The following is a 16559-nucleotide window of genomic DNA, read 5'->3' on the forward strand; positions in this document are numbered from 1 at the left end:
AAATCCAATCTCTTCTACTTCTTCTACCTCACAGGGTGGCTGTGGTGGGGAGGGGAAGGGGTCTGTAAGCTGCTCTGAGACTCCTTTGGGTAGTGAAGGGCGGGGTATAAATCCAATCTCCTCTTCTTCTTCTACCTCACAGGGTGTCTGTTGTGGGGAGGGGAAGGGAAAGGAGTTTGTAAGCCGCTCTGAAACTCCGAGTGAAGGGCGGGGTATAAATCCAATCTCCTCTTCTTCTTCTACCTCACAGGGTGTCTGTTGTGGGGAGGGGAAGGGAAAGGAGTTTGTAAGCCGCTCTGAAACTCCGAGTGAAGGGCGGGGTATAAATCCAATCTCCTCCTCCTCCTCTTCCTCTTCCTCTTCTTCTATTAGCTCCAATGACTTCCCTGTCTTCATTGCATCAGCTAGTTCATGATCATCTCAACTGTCAAAGGTATCTCAGCATCTATGGACACCAAAATCTAAGCCTCTGTTCTTTCAGAAAGAGGAAATCAGTTGTGATGCTTTTGCAAAGTTTTTTTTTGTGGTCGTTGATAAGGTCATGCAGATATAGTCTGAGCTGGATGCCACTTGTATCATAGATATGTGCTTTGGGTTGATTTAAATTGTTTCTCAGGGACCGCGCTCAGAGTATGGCTATTGGAGACCAGTTGTCATCAGTGTGGGAGAGGTTCTGTGAGTTTCCACAAGGCACAGGCCTCCTTCCAGGCTGTTCAATCACTCAGGAGAAATCATCCGTGATTTTGGAGCCGGCTGTCATCCATACGATGATGACACCCGGATCTGTATTCCTTTATCCAAATTGCCTAGTGATGTGATAGAGACCCTCTCACCTCGACTGTCTCATCTTCTAGATTTGTGATTTCATTTCCTGCATTGCTTCTCGTAATCCCCTGCCTTGGGCAGCTTGCTGTTTGCATCTCCTAATTCTGTAATGATGGACCAATTGCATTGTATTGGCTGTCTTGCGGTGTCTGGTTGCTTTGTTTTATATTCCATATATTCTGCTTGGGGTCTCAGTGAGAAAGACAGGTTACAAATAAAGTGAATGGATGGATGGATGGAAGGAAGGAAGGAAGGAAGGAAGGAAGGAAGGAAGGAATAAGCCATTCAGGTGAGTCTGCCCTTCAAAGAACCAAGTGGGCATTAATTAAGCAGACTGTAGCCTGGGAAGTCGATACCGGCTACATATCAGGAGAAACTTCCTAACCGTAAGAGTGGTTGAGCGGTGGAACAGACTGCCTCAGGAGGTGGTGGATGCTCCTTCGCTGGACGTTTTCAAGCAGAGGCTGGACGGCCATCTTTCAGGGATGCCGTAGGGCTATCTTTCGGCTGTGCTCCTGCAGAGTGCAGGGGGTTGGACTAGATGACCTGCAAGATCCCTTCCAACTCTAACATTCTATGATTCTATGATTTGGAGGGTGGATTCCCCTCCTTAGGAGTCATGGTGGCTCAGAGGTTAAGACGCTGAGCTGCAGACTGGAAGGTCGGTAGCTTGGCAGCTTGATACCCCAGTGCCGCGTGAGGGAGTGGGCTCTCGTCTCTGGGCCCAGCTCCTGCAAACCTAGGAGGAGGAGGGGATTGAATTTTTGCCAGATGACAGAGGCTGTGCATTATGTCCCTGTATACCAACTCAGTGCTAATGAATAACGGGCTGTGGAAGTGGGAGGGTGAGAACCAGGGAGATGCTTTAAGGAAATACTGGAAGAATGTTAATGTTTTAAGCACGTTTCTATTTTGACTAAAAAATAATATTGTTAATTGGGCTTCCTTGCATCCAGTATATCTCCAGTACCTCGTGTTACATTTTATGGCACACATTGCCCGGCTCAACTTACTTACTTACTTAATTACTTACTTACTTACTTACTTGAACTTTTACTCCATCCTCCTAGCCAAGGCCGGCTCAAGGCGGCTTCCAAACAGATAATTACATTAAAAACATAATTTACGATTAAAACAATTCTAAAACCATAATAAAGTGCTAGTGATCGTTGTTATCCATAAACGGTAGCAGCCATCATTCACAGTTCTCAGCTCGTCGTCAGCTCACAGTATTCGTTTTAGTTGTTCCAGCAGTACTTGTTGTTCTTTAGGCTGTTGGTGGCAGTTTCCGGACTCCAGGGCCCTCTCCGATGTTCTTCATTGGTGGTGGCAGCGACACCCAAAAGCCTGGTGGAAGAGCTCCGTCTTGCAGGCCCTGCGGAACTGTAAAAGGTCCCTCAGGGCCCTGATCTCCTCCGGGAGCTCATTCCACCGGGTTGGGGCTGCCACCGAGAAAGCCCTGGTCCTGATCGCTGACAGCCTAGCCTTCTTAAGACCTGGGAGGTCCAGCCAGTTCTGGACCCCTGACCGCAGTGCTCTCTGGGGGACATATGGGGAAAGGCGGACCCTCAGGTATGTAGGTCCCTGACCATGTAGGGCTTTAAAGGGCTTGAAACGAATCTGGTATGCTATCGGCAGCCAGTGCAACGCCTTCAGTACAGTGACATTTATGTCAGATCCAGCCCTCCTACAAATGAGTTCGACACCTCTGATTTAGAACCTACTTATTTGTCTTTTTGGCAGTCCGCAATATTCGTAAAACTCTCCTCCAGCACCACATTTCAAATGAATCAGCTTCCTGTCGGCTTTCTCCACTGTCCAACTTTCATGCTCATGCATAGTAATGGGGAACACTGAAATATGAGTTATCTTTTTTCGGCCGCCAGTGAGACATCCTTATGCTTAAGAATCTAGCTCCTCCATGGCTGCCCTTCCCCGTCTCAATTTTCTTCGGATTCCTTGGTTGCAGTCTCCCTCTCGGTTGATGATGGAGCCAAGGAATAGATCTTGGCATATATTAAATTGGATGATGCACAAGCGAACGAGCCCAGGGTGACGCAGCTGATATTTTTAGGCCGCTTAATCGAATTCCTTGGATTGTTCTTCAAGACAAAGCTGGCATCTCGGTCTATCGCAGGGATCGGTTCCTCGGCTTCAGATTAATCTGCAGTCTTTTCAGCAGCCCCTTTGCTCGGCGATGTAGGAAACTGCCTCTGATGTGGCTTTAATATATGGCGGCGCCACAGAATGTTTGCAAAGTGCTACTTGAAATATTTCGAAGCGATCACTATAAATCACCTCTCTGCTGCACACGTAGGGCTAGTTTACTGCTACTGGGGGAACATGGAGAGACTCTGTGACTTCAGGCCAGGAGCGTTTCTGCAGAACTAACTCATGTTTACGGCTCCCAGAAACCTAAACAACAGCCGACAAAATTTATTTCTTTTTTAAGCCACTCTTGACCTTATGAAAACCACTTGAAACACCTTCCCTACCCACCCCCCTTTACAGAAAATAAATTATCTTGGCTTCTCTTCCCACCCAACATTGGATCATCTGTCTGTTCGGAACAGCGATTAAAGTTACACTTACAATAAAACTGTTTCATTTGGTGGGTGATTGTAAGTAGAAGCAGTGACTCCTGTTTCCAAATGTCTTACTTTATTATCCTCCTTCGGAAAGGTCTTAATATTTATGTGATTTACGGATCACTTAAAACGTCAGCCCGACCATTAGGAGATGCATTTCGCCCCACGCCGCCTAATTCCGAAGTACATAATTTCTTTATAAACAGACGCATTATGCCAAAACATTAATTAAGCCCCCTTTTCCTCCCTATTAGAAGCTGCAGTTTGGAGGCAGTGCCGGTGTTGGGTCTTGCAAATGATGAATGGCCAAGCAGATCTGATGGAGCGAGGGACGCTGAAGAGTGATCCAACAGGGACCCAAACACATTACGTCATAGGTAGCTGTGATTTGCGGGGAGGAAGGGGGCGAAAGAGCCGGTAAATAATGTAGGACTTTTTCTCCTCTCCCCTCTGGAACTGTCAGTTGAGTGTCAACAACTTAAAAGCCCTCTTTTTATTGTGGAGGGTCAGAGGAAACTATTCTAAACACAAATCTAGAGGGGCAGTCCTGTGGCTCCGCCACAGCAAGGAAACACAAAGGAGTCCCGTGATCCTTTAAAGGTGGCAAACAGATTAATCATGGCAGAAGCTTTCCCAGAGGAACAATGTACTTCATCAGCTGCATCTCAGTGAACTGGACTCTGGTTCACAAAAGTGGATGCTATTACAGATCTGCTCACTTTTGTGGTGCCCTAAGGTTTCCCTTGCTCGAAAGCTAGTTGAATCTGACTCTAGGGGGTGGTGCTCATCTCCGTTTCCAAGCTGAAGAGCCAGCACTGTCCAAAGACATTTCTGTAGTTATGTGGCCAGTGTGAATAAATACCATGGTGCTGCACAGAACGCTGTTACCGTCCCACCAAAGTGGTACCTATTTATCTACTTACAATTTCTTGCTTTTGAACTGCTAGGTTGGCAGGAGCTGAACCAGAGATGGGAGCTCACTCCGTCATGCAGCACTCAGGTCTCAAACTGCCGAAGTACAGACCTTCCAGTCTGCAGCTCAGCATCTTAACCTCTGAGCCACCACGGCCCTCTGTATTTATTTAAATTTATTTAAAGCATTTCTGTGCTGCCTTTGCACCCAGATTGGGTCCCCAAGGCCATGAGAGCTGGTCCAGTTCTCCAGCCAAGTAGGATTGTGTTGGTTAGAAACCCCTGGAGGCCTGGGGGCAGGCACTTACCAAAACAGCATCCCATTATTATTATTATTACTAGGAATAAGACCCATTGTGGAAATAAATACAAAGAGTTCTAGAAAGAGGCTCTGGGTGGGTGCCCTGGCCTTGGACACTCAGCATCAATTTGCTGTGGTGACCTCAGCAGGGTTTAATGACACAGAGTCCACCGTTTTCTCCAGGGGAATTGATCTCTGCCATCTGAAGGGCAGTTGTAATTTTGAGTGATCTCCAGCCCTCACCTGGAGATTGGCAACAATGGTTCCCCAGGAGGAAATGGCTGGTTTGGAGGGTCTAGTCTATGGTATTGTACCTGTCAGAGATCCCACCCCTCCTCAAACCCCACCCTCTCCAGGTTCTACCCTTCAGATCTCCAGGAATTTCCCTTCCCAGCCAGTTATCGACGTACCATTATCTGCCCCTCTAACTTCAGCTTTCCATCTCCTCCCCTCTCCCTGCAGCCTCTAACTAGGAAAAGTACAGTATTTCTCCACAGTGGGGACCCAAGCAGGAGGGAAGCAACCTCAACAGGGTATAATGGCACAGAGTAAATCCTGTAAAGTAGCCATTTTATCCAGAGGACTTTATCTCTGCCATCTGGAGGGCAGTTCTGAATGATCTACAGCCCTCACCTGGAGATTGGCAGCAATGATTCCCCAGGAGAAAAAAGCTACTTTGGAGGGTGAACTCTATGGAATTCTATTCAGCTGAGGCCTCTCCCCTCCCCAAATATTGGCTTCCAGAGACTCCACCACAAAATATCCAGAAATTTCCCAACCTGGAGCTGACAACCCTAGTCAGGACTGAACCCAATGAGTTTCCCACCAAGGCCAAAGTAATCCTGGAAAGGGCCTCCTCCCTTTGCTTTTTCACTGACAGAACCAAGCTTGGTTGCCTAGCAGCAGCCACTGAAGGGAAAGTTATCCCCACAGCAGGAGGAGAATGGTTTGATGGCCAGTCGCCCACCTCAGTAGCCAGGCTGCCATGGAGGAGCCAAGCAGGAAGTGTCTTCATCAGTAGAGACAGCAGTTTTGGCAATTTATTCTGACAGGGAAGAGTGGCCAGGCTGGCAGTGGGCGGATGAGAGGAGTGAACCCAGCACCCAGCCAATGGCATGCAAGTACTCTTGAGTGCCGGTTGATGGGCCAATGGCTGATGAAGTGCACAGCACAGCCAGTGGGAGAGCTGGAAAGTGCCAATGTGTTAGGATGATGATTTATTAAATTTGTTAATCACCCTATCCCACCTTATGCTGGGCTATGGGCAATTTATATGAGGGCGTAATGTCATAAAACATAATAAAATATTAAAAGCCTACAGAACAATTTAAGAAAACTACGACCCAATTAGCGTCTAGGATGATGGCATCCTGGAAATTTCTGCCCCAGCTCTGGACTACCAGTCCAGTTTCTGGGCAGGAGGAGAGGGAACTCATCACAACAATTATAGAATCATAGAACGTTAGAGTTGGAAGGGACCTTGCAGGTCATCTAGTCCAACCCCCTGCACTCTGCAGGAGCAGAGCCGAAAGATCGCCCTATGACATACCTGAAATTCAAAGGGGGAGGAAAGGATGGAAGGGTGCCAACCAAGGATAAAAACGTTGCTGCCCTCAACCAAAACCCTGGCGGAACATCTCTGCCTTACAGGCCGTGAGGACTTGCATAAGATCCCGCAGGGCCCTGATGTCATTTGGCAGAGAGTTCCACCAGGTCGGGGCCAGGACCGAGAAGGCCCCGGCCCTGGTCAAAGACAGCTGGACACCCCTAGGGCCAGAGATCACCAGAAGATTGCTATCAGTAGACGATGTGATAAAGTGAGAGCGCAACAGAGTTTCGGGGAAATCCTAAAGGATCCCATGACACGGTGGTCTCACTTCCGGTTATGCAGCCAGGTAATGTTTTGGCATCTTGGAATGCCGTTTCACACATGCACAGACATCCCGCCATTGGGACGAGGACTCAGATTCACAGTCGGTTGGGTACCTCACTGGGTGACCTTGGGCGAATAGTTCTCAGTCTGCCCTACCTCACAGTTGTTGTCAGGGGTCATTTCATAGAAAAAGAGGTGCAGGAGCTCATTAGCATAACTTATTAGCATAACTTATTTGCATATGCCACACTCCCTGACATCACCGGAAGTGTGTCAGAAGGCAACACTCACTGCTCAGCCTCCACTGGACTGTTTTGGATTGCTAGCTATTGTGGGGGGGAACATGCAGATCTGTCCTCACAGAGGAGGGAGAGCTTGTACCTGAATAAAACTTGGTCTTAAAGGTGCCACTGGACTGTTTTGGATTGCTAGCTATTGGGCGGGGGACGCGCAGATCTGCCCTCACAGAGGAGGGAGAGCTTGTACCTGAATAAAACTTTGTCTTAAAGGTACCACTGGACTGTTTGGATTGCTAGCTATTGGGGGGGGGAACGCGCAGATCTGCCCTCACAGAGGAGGGAGAGCTTGTACCTGAATAAAACTTGGTCTTAAAGGTGCCACTGGACTGTTTAGATTGCTAGCTATTGGGGGGGGGGGGCGCGCAGATGTGCCTTCACAGAGGAGGAGGAACTTGAACCTGAAGGTGGGCCAGGTGGGCCGGGGGGGCTCTGCAACTTACCTGGCTGCTTCATGCTCCTCGTGGCCCAACTGAGGGCTGCTGGGAGCAGGGGGCGGGGCTTGTTGCATGTGCCCACCCCCTGAGCTCCTTACGGCCAGAGCTCCACTCCTGTTCACTCCCGCAGGAAATGACCCCTGGTTGTTGTGAGAATAAAAACAGGAGAGACGAAGTATGCCACCCTCAGTTTCTCAGAGAAAGGATAAAGAAATAATAAATAAAGCAAACCAGGGGCTGGAGGTGTGTGGATTGGTGGCTAAAATAACATTCAGACCAGAAACTCGACTCTATTAGAAAGACAGTTAAAAACATATAAGGGCCCAATGAAAACCTCGTAAAAAAAGTAAAGGTGGCCTAAACACCAGGGCAAAGACACACGACCTGACGCGTTTCAGTTTGGTGTAGTGGTTAAGTACGCGGACTCTAATCTGGGAGAACCGGGTTTGATTCCCCACTCCTCCACTTGCACCTGCTGATGTGACCTTGGGTCAGTCACAAGCTCTGGAACAGCTGTTCTTGAAAAAGGGCAGTTTCTGTCAGAGCTCTCTCAGCCCCACCCACCTCACAGGGTGTCTGTTGTGGGGAGGGGAAGGGAAAGGAGTTTGTCAGCCGCTCTGAGACTCCAAGTGAAGGGCGGGGTATAAATCCATTCTCTTCTTCTTCTTCTTCTTCTTCTTCTTCTTCTATTGGGGCCTTCTTCAGACGTCCAACAATAATGAGGTACACGTAACAAGAATAACCTGAATACATATTACAATAAGAGAACCAATAAGTGAATATTGGACCAAGAAGAGGAATGCTGTAGAAAAAAGATAAAAAGAATATAGAATATGAATGATCAAAGTCTCCTCCATGCAAAAAAAACCCCATCCGCACACATAAAAAACTAGCATCCTTCACCCTGTCACGCTAGTTTTCTACATGAGGGGATTTCTTTTGTATCCGGGGGAACGGTCCTGGAAGTCTGGGGGTTTCAAAGTTGGAGGATGCGTGGGGGCCTCAGACTGACAGGGGACGGGGTTAACGCCACCCATAGAGTCCCTCTGTCTCCCTCTGTCTCCGTGCCCTGGAGCCTGACTGTTCGGCTGTTTCCGCTCTCTCTCTGGCACAGCCCTCGTTTGTCTCCACGGCACGCTTTTCCTCCCCGGCCCCTTTGCCTCCTCCATCTTTTCTAATCCCCGCCCGGCTCCCAGCACCGCCCATCTTCCCTATCGCACCTGCCTCCATGCCTGGCCCTGCCTCCAGCCCGGCCCAAACACCGTCCCAGCATTCTGGGCGGAGTTGATGCTGTGCTGCTGGCAGCCTTGCCGGCCCGTGGGCCACACTGCCGCCACGGTTCGGGGCGCTCCCAGTCAGTCTGCCCACTAGGGTTCCCAAGTACTTACCGTGATCCGGCAGGGAAAACATGCTCCCTGGCCGGACCATTCCTCCCTGTAACACACCGTGCCGTCACTAGGAAGTGACACTGGGCGATGCTCTGGCAATGGGGCTGAAAACTCGATGGTACCATCAAGTTTCCAGCCCCATTGCCAGAGCGTCGCCCGGCATCACTTCCTGGCGACGGCATGGCACGGCACGTCTGTTGTCCCCGCAGGAATGATCCTGCAAGGACGTCTGTGTCCCCCGCTGAATCACGGTAAGTACTTGGGAAGCCTGGCGCCCACCTCCGGCCAACTCGGAGTGCAGCCCGTGCCGCTGTCTTCTCGTGCTGCTTCTCGTGGGTCGTGGCTCCATGGTTGTGCACGGCCAATGCCGCTCCCCTTTGCGCCACCGGCGGCCACCGCGACTGGGTCCACGCCCCAGTGAACGAGAAGGTGCCGACTCTCTCCCGCTGCTCTGCGGATCCCCGGGTGAGTGGCAGGGCTGTGCTGGCACCGAGGGGGGGGGTCCGCATCCCGAAACCTCCGGGCCAGGACAAGCTGCAGTCTGAAGAGATCCAGCCCATGGTCAGGTTTGGCCCCAGAGCAAGTATGACTCACAGTGGCCTAAATCCAGGGCTATTTTTGGGCAGGAACGGAGTTCCGGCTGGCTCCCAAGTTGGCCACGCCCAGCAGGAACTCATTAGCATAATAGGCCACACCCAACAGCAGAAACTCATTAGGATTGGCTACATTAGGGGTGTGTGGGCTAACATGCAAAGGGGTTCTTGCTACAAAAAAAGCCCTGCATTTTGACAACAAACAAGGTGAACAGAATAAGAAGCAAAAGGTGGGTGTGGCTGGATGACCTAACTTCTGGTAACATGGGGGTATGGCCTGATATGGTCATGAAATGTGTTGATGGGGGTGTGGCCTAATATGCTAATGAGCTTCTGCTGTTGGGTGTGGCCTATTATGCTAATAAGTTCCTGCTGGGCTTTTTCTACCAAAAAAGCCCTGCCTAAATCTTTCCGGCAGAATCCAATCTGTGATCAACTGTGATTCTCAGAGGCCTTTCGAAGGGCGAGTCGTTAGACTGGAGGGGGGGAAATGGTTCCAAGTGGGGCGACCGAATTCAGGGCTCAGTAGCAGAGTCTCTGCTTGGCCTGCAGAAGGTTCCAGATTCATCTCCAGTTAAAAGGACCAGGCAGTGATATGAAAGACCTCTGTCTAAGACCCTGGAGAGCTGCTGACAGCCTGAGTAGACAATAGTGAATTTGATGGAGCTAGGGTCTGATTCAGTATAAGGCAGCTTCACGTGTTTGAGATGATCAGGGAAGGGGTCCTGGCTCAGAGACAGAGCCTCTGCTTGGCACGCAGAAGGGTCCCAGGTTCAATCCCCAGCATCTCCAGCTAAAAGGAACAGGTCACGGGTAACATGAAAGACCTCACTCTGAGATCCTGGAGAGCCACGGCCAGTTTGAGTAGACAATGCTGACCAGGTCCATAGTCAGTGTTCCCTCTAAGCTGAGTTAGTGTGAGCTAGCTCACAGTTTCTTAGCCTCCGGTTCACACCTTTTCGCCTTCGCTCAGGAAGGAGGGCTCCAGAGCAAACTAGTTTAGGCGGCAGCCAAATCGCTCGCTCACAGCTTTAATGCCAGTCGCTCACAAAAAGTAGAATTTTTGCTCACAAGACTTTGCAGCTTAGAGGGAGCATTGTGGGCCGTAGCAACACTGGGCCCAGCCCCCGTAGCATTTCTTCTGGGCCCTGACCCTCCTTCCCAGGCTGGCCCCAAATTAAATTAATATAATTAACTTTGGTTTAGTTATCTGTGCCTCCCCAGGCCCCCCTCCCCCCCAAAAAACCCCTAGCTACTGGGCTGATGTTGACCAGGGTTGCCAGCCTCCAGGTGGGGCCTGGAGATCTCCCGCTTTTACAGAGATCCGCTCCCCTGGAGAAAATGGATGAGCAGTCGGGTTAGAATGGATAAAAGGAAGTCCTTCTTCGCCCAAAGAGTGAATAACCCATGGGATTCACTGCCACAGGACGTGGTGGCAGCTACAAGCATGGACGGCTTCAAGAGGGAATTAGATAAGCATACGGAGCAGAGGTCCATCAGTGGATATTAGCCACAAGGTACAGATGGGGGCTCTGGGGCAAGGGATGCTCTGTATTCTTGGTGCTTGGGGGGGGGGTCCAACAGTGGGAGGGCTTCTAGTGTCCTGGCCCCACTGCTGGACCTCCTGATGGCACCTGGTATTTTTGGCCACTGTGTGACACAGAGTGTTGTGGACTGGATGGGCCACTGGCCTGATCCAACACTGGCTTCTCTTGTGTTCTTAGGTCCTTAAGGTATAGATAGGAACTCTAAGTCTGGGGCAAGGGATGCTCTGTGTTCTTGGTGCTTGGGGGTCAACAGTGGGAGGGCTTCTAGTGTCCTGGCCCCACTGGCGGACCTCCTGAGGGCACCTGGTATTTCTGGCCACTGTGTGACAGAGTGTTGGACTGGATGGGCCTTTGGCCTGATCCAACACTGGCTTCTCTTATGTTCTTATGTTCTTATGACTGTCAGGTAGCCCTGTCATAGATCTGGAATGCGGAGGGGCGCATCTCCTCTTCGTTCTCAGCTCTTCCCTGTCCAGCTTCTGTGTGCTATCTCATGCTTGACCTTGTTGCTGTTCCCAGCTGCAATTAACTTGGCTGGGAAAGCTGACGGTTTTTGCGCTTTGCCCGCTTGCCTTAGCCCACCCACGCAAACTATAGTCATTGGCTTCAGCTCGTGGGGGGGGGGACTTTGATTACACTATAAGTCAGAGGCCCTTATACTGTCGGCTATTCCTGACACAAGCTGTATACGTGTACTTTAGTACTGGGACCATCAATAAACCCTTATCTTCTTATGAAGCCTGGTGTGGTGTGACGTGACTAAGGACCCTGACATGGACCTCCTGGTGTTTTTGGCCACTGTGTGAGTGTTGGACTGGATGGACCATTGGCCTGATCCAACATTGGCTTCTCTTATGTTCTCTTATGTTCTTATGGATGCTTTGAAGGGTGGACTCTACGGCATTGTACCATGCTGAGGCCCCTCCCCTCCCCAAATCCCGCCCTCTCCAGGCTCCACCCCCAAAGACTCCAGGTATTTCCCAACCCGGAACTGGCGACCCTATGATGGGCTGATTGTGTGATTCGCAGTAAGGCAGCTTCACGCGTGCCTAATTAAGTCCTGCTTGGCCATAAGGCCCAGATGAACAGAACAGACCACAGTCTGTGCGAGTCTGGCTTGCGGTAGGACCCACACAGAAATCCCCACCACCACCACCACTTCAAAATAAACAAGGCACTGCTGCCAAGGAACCGCTGAGTACGCCTACTGCCTGTTAGAAGGCAATCGGCCCCGGGAAGAGAGTCCTCCTGCGCCACCTCCCACGTGCCCACCGGGCACACGGACTCTTCCAGCACCAAGCGGAGCGGAGCCGTTCCTCATATGCTTCGGAAATCCATCATCAACAAACCGAGCCGGGAGAAAACAAAGCGGGCCCCAGAGTGGCATTGCCTTCAGCAAAGCCGGCCCCTCTCGCTATCTCCCGATTGCAGAATGAACGAGCGCTTAGACTGTGCAGTCTTTGATCCAGATTTTAAAGGGAGGGAATCGAACCAGTCCTTCCGCACGGCGCAAGCACCGGACAAGGGTCCCAGGAGAAGCCACGAGGCTACACAGGCCGAGCCTCGTTTCGTTGCCCATCCCTGCTCGCCTCCGGTTCCACAGTCGTCCCCATCAACCGGGGCTCATTCCTGAGAGACACTCGTCATGCACCAAATCCTGGCCAGATAAAAAGCCGATTTGGTCGGCATCCGAGGGAACGGCAAATGAGATGCCCGCTGCCTTGGGGACTGTCAAGAGAGAAAAGGGGCTTTTGCAGCAATATTGGTAGGCAGCTGGGAACGCAGAAGAGAGAGATAATACGGCAGGAAGCATTAATCTTCTGGGGTGCAGAAGCAACCGCAAAGGAAAGGAGCTGGATTCCTCAAAAGTGTCATATCGGTATGCCTGAGAATTTCAATATGTCCGATATTGATCCCTTTTAAAAAAAAAAAAAACAAAGCCTCCTTATAAAGTTGCCTTATACTGAATCAGACCTTTGGCCTGTCAAGGTGAGAGCCAGTTTGGTGTAGCGTTTAAGAGCGGCGGACTCTAACCTGGAGAACCGGGTTTGATTCCCCACTCCTCCATGTGCAGCTGCTGGTGTGACCTTGGGTAAGTCACAAGCTCACTATCAGAACAGCTCTCTCAAGGGCAGGCCTCAAAAGGGCTCTCTCAGCCCCACCTACCTCACAGGGTGTCTGTTGTGGGGAGAGGAAGGGAAGGAGATTGTAAGCTTCTCTGAGACTCCAAGCGAAGGGTGGGGTATAAATCCAATCTCCTCCTCCTCCTCCTCCTCCTCCTCCTCCTCCTCCTCCTCTTCTTCTTCTATTGTCTACTCAGACTGGCAGCAGCTCTCCAGGGTCTCAGGCAGAGAGGTTTTTCACGTCACCAACTACCTGGTCCTTTCAACTGGAGATGCCAGGGATTGAGCCTGGGACTTTCTGCATGCCAAGCAGACGTTCTACCACTGAGCCACAGGCCCCTCCGCTTACAGCTGCGGGCGATCAAATGAGGCCCAACCTGCACTTTCCAGAGTGACTGGAGAGAAGCATCTCTGGAGAGGTGCAAGGGTACATGCTTGCTGTCGTGGGGCTGATGTAGGCCAAGTGGAGCATTACCTGTCCAGGTGTCTACTTCCTACCTCCATCCTGCACCCATTTACCTGCACATTTGTCAATCAACTGTTTCATAAAAGGCAGGGGTCATTTCCTGCGGGAGCGCACAGGAGCAGAGCTCCGGCAGTAAGGAGCCCAGGGGGCGGGCACAAGCCCCTGCTCCCAGCAGACCTCAGTTGGGCCACAAGGAGCAAGAAGCAGCCAAGTAAGTTCCAGAGCCCCCTCCCCGGCCTGCCTTCAGGCACAAGCTCTCCCTCCTCTGTGAGGGCAGATCTGCACATTCCCCTCCCCCCCATAGCTAGCAATCCAAAACAGTCCAGTGGCACCTTTAAGACCAGGTCTTATTCAGGTACAAGCTCTCCCTCCTCTGTGAGGGCAGATCTGCACGTTCCTCCCCTCCCCAATAGCTAGCAATCCAAAACAGTCCAGTGGAGCCTGAGCAGTGGGTGTTGCCTTCTGACACACTTCCGGTGATGTCAGGGGGTGTGGCATATGCAAATAAGTTATGCTAATACGTTATGCTAATGAGCTCCTGCACCTCTTTTTCTACTAAATGACCCCTGTCTGGCAATCCCTGGAACAAATCTGGTCATCCCTGGAACAAATCTGGCCATTGTGTTTCCTTTACAGCCCTCAGCAACCAGTGTCTTACCCAGCTTCCCTTTCTATCCACTCTAAGACCAGGTCTTATTCAGGTACAAGCTCTTCCTCCTCTGTGAGGGCAGATCTGCACGTTTCCCCCCTCCCCAATAGCTAGCAATCCAAAACAGTCCAGTGGAGCCTGAGCGGTGGGTGTTGCCTTCTGACACACTTCCGGTGATGTCAGGGGGTGTGGCATATGCAAATAAGTTATGCTAATAAGTTATGCTAATGAGCTCATGCACCTCTTTTTCTACGAAATGACCCCTGATAAAAGGCATCATGAGACTCCCGTCCTTCCCCTTCACCATGAGCTCATCGTGGAAGCAGTGACAGACTTCACGTTCCTGGGGTCCAAGATCACTGCAGATGGTGACTGCAGCCATGAAGTCAAAAGGTGCCTGCTCCTTGGGAGGAAAGCGATGGCAAACTAAGACAGCATAATGAAAAGTAGAGACATCACCCTGCCAACAAAAGTCCATATGGTCAAAGCGATGGTATTCCCAGTAGTAATGTACGGCTGCAAGAGTTGGACCATAAGGAAGGCTCAGCGCCGAAGAACAGATGCTTTCGAATTATGGTGCTGGAGAAGACTCTCGAGAGTCCCTTGGACTTCAAGGAGATCAAACCACTCAATCCTCAAAGAAATCAACCCTGACTGTTCCCTGGAAGGCCAGAGACTGAAGCTGAAGCTGAATGAGAAGGGAGCCCTCACTGGAGAAGAAGACCCTGATGCTGGGAAAGACTGAAGGTCAAAGAAGAAGGGGGCGGCCAAGGATGAGATGGTTAGACAGTGTCATCGATGCAATGAACATGAAACTATGCAAACTCCGGAGGACAGCAGGAGGGCCTGGCGTGACTGTGCGACTGAACAACAACAACGTGATCTTGTCAAAGGCTGGATAATTCTGGAAAATCTTGTTGCTCAGAGAAATAGGAAGAGTTCCAGTTCATCAGCCTTCTTCATAGGGCAGAGTTCCCCAACCTTTTGGAGCCTGTGGGCAGCTCTGGAATTCTGGCACAGGGTTTGGGCTGCCAACCTCCAGATGGCTCCTGGAGATCTCCTGTTCCTCTAGAGAAAATGGCTGCTTTGGAGGGTGGACTCTATGGCATTATATCCTGCCCTTCCCAAGCTCCACCCCCCAAATCTCCAGGTATTCCCCAACCCAGAGCTGACAACCCTACATAGGGTGTTGGTAGGGTTACCAGACCTCCCACCCCGGGAAGAGGTCCCTCACCACCAGGCCCTACCTCCCCAGCTGGCCAGCAAGGAAGACTTACCAGGGAAAACAGCAAGGTCCAGCTGACATTGCAGCGACTTTTCTACATCACTTCGACTATGACCTGGAAGTGATGTCATCACATCAGTGACAACAGAGTGACGCTCTGGTATTTGGGCAAAAACTCTATGGTAGAAGCTGAATTTACCGTAGAGTTTTTGCCCAAATACCAGAGTGTCACCCCAACGTTGCTTCTGGGTCACATTGTAAATTACGTAGACACATCACTGGAACGTCGGCTGGGCCTCACTCCTGGTAAGTCCCCCCCCATCCTCCGCTGGTTGCCAGGAGTGACCTGGCAACCCTAGGTGGTGGACGCAACCACAAAATGGCTGGTGCAGAAGGCAAAGCCACACATGCCCAAAAGAAGCCCAAGTGCAGAGAAGAAGAGCGGTTATTACAATGACTACATTTGTTGAGTTGACTTGGGCAACCTGCCCTGAGCCCACTTGCAGGGAGGGCGGGATATAAAATAAATAAATAAATTAGTAAGTAAGTAAGTAAGTAAAGGGGCTGATAGAGAATAAAATGGTGTTGTGGCAGCTGCCACTGAAACAAAGTTCTTTTAATCTGTATAGGCAATCAGATCTTCAGTGGCCAATCAGAAGCCCTGCTGGGGACGAGCCCCTCCTGGCCCCGCCCCCTTTCTAAAAACATGTGGCGAGCAGTATTCCCTCTAAGCTGAGTTGGTGTGAGCCAGCTCACCGTTTTTTAGCCTCTGGCTCACACATTTTTGTCTTAGCTCAGGAAGGATGGGGCTCCAGAGCAAATTAATTTAGGCAGGAGCCAAATCGCTCGCTCACAACTTTCATGCCAGTAGCTCACAAAGCAGAATCTTTGCTCGCAAGACTCCACAGCTTAGAGGGAGCATTGGTGGTGAGCCCCAAGAAAGGTGTTTGCTGGTGCCATGGTGCCCACGGGCACAATGCTGGGGGGACCTGCCGTGGGGTGTGAAGATATCCCCCCATTCTTGAGTGCCTAACCTTTTCCCAGTGGGAAAATCACTTGCTGGCAATGAGCTGTGATCCGTTTGTTAATTTGCCTGCAGCGGAATTACCCATGCTAATTAGCAAGTGACCAGAAATGTGAACCCTTCTCGGAAACTGTCACAGCTGTTTGTAGCACAAGGCACAATCTAGGCCGGGGCACCTCCATGCCGCTCTCTGGGGAATGACGGTTTGGACACCTGCCCATCCTGGAAAACGTTTCTTATATCATTTGGGTCTCAGGTATTACTTTGCAGTGCCCAGATGAGGAGGAGGAGGAGGAGGAGGAGGAGGAGGAG

This window comes from Gekko japonicus, unplaced genomic scaffold (assembly GCF_001447785.1).
Source record: "Gekko japonicus isolate JY-2015 unplaced genomic scaffold, Gekko_japonicus_V1.1 scaffold1328, whole genome shotgun sequence".
Lineage (NCBI taxonomy): Eukaryota > Metazoa > Chordata > Lepidosauria > Squamata > Gekkonidae > Gekko > Gekko japonicus.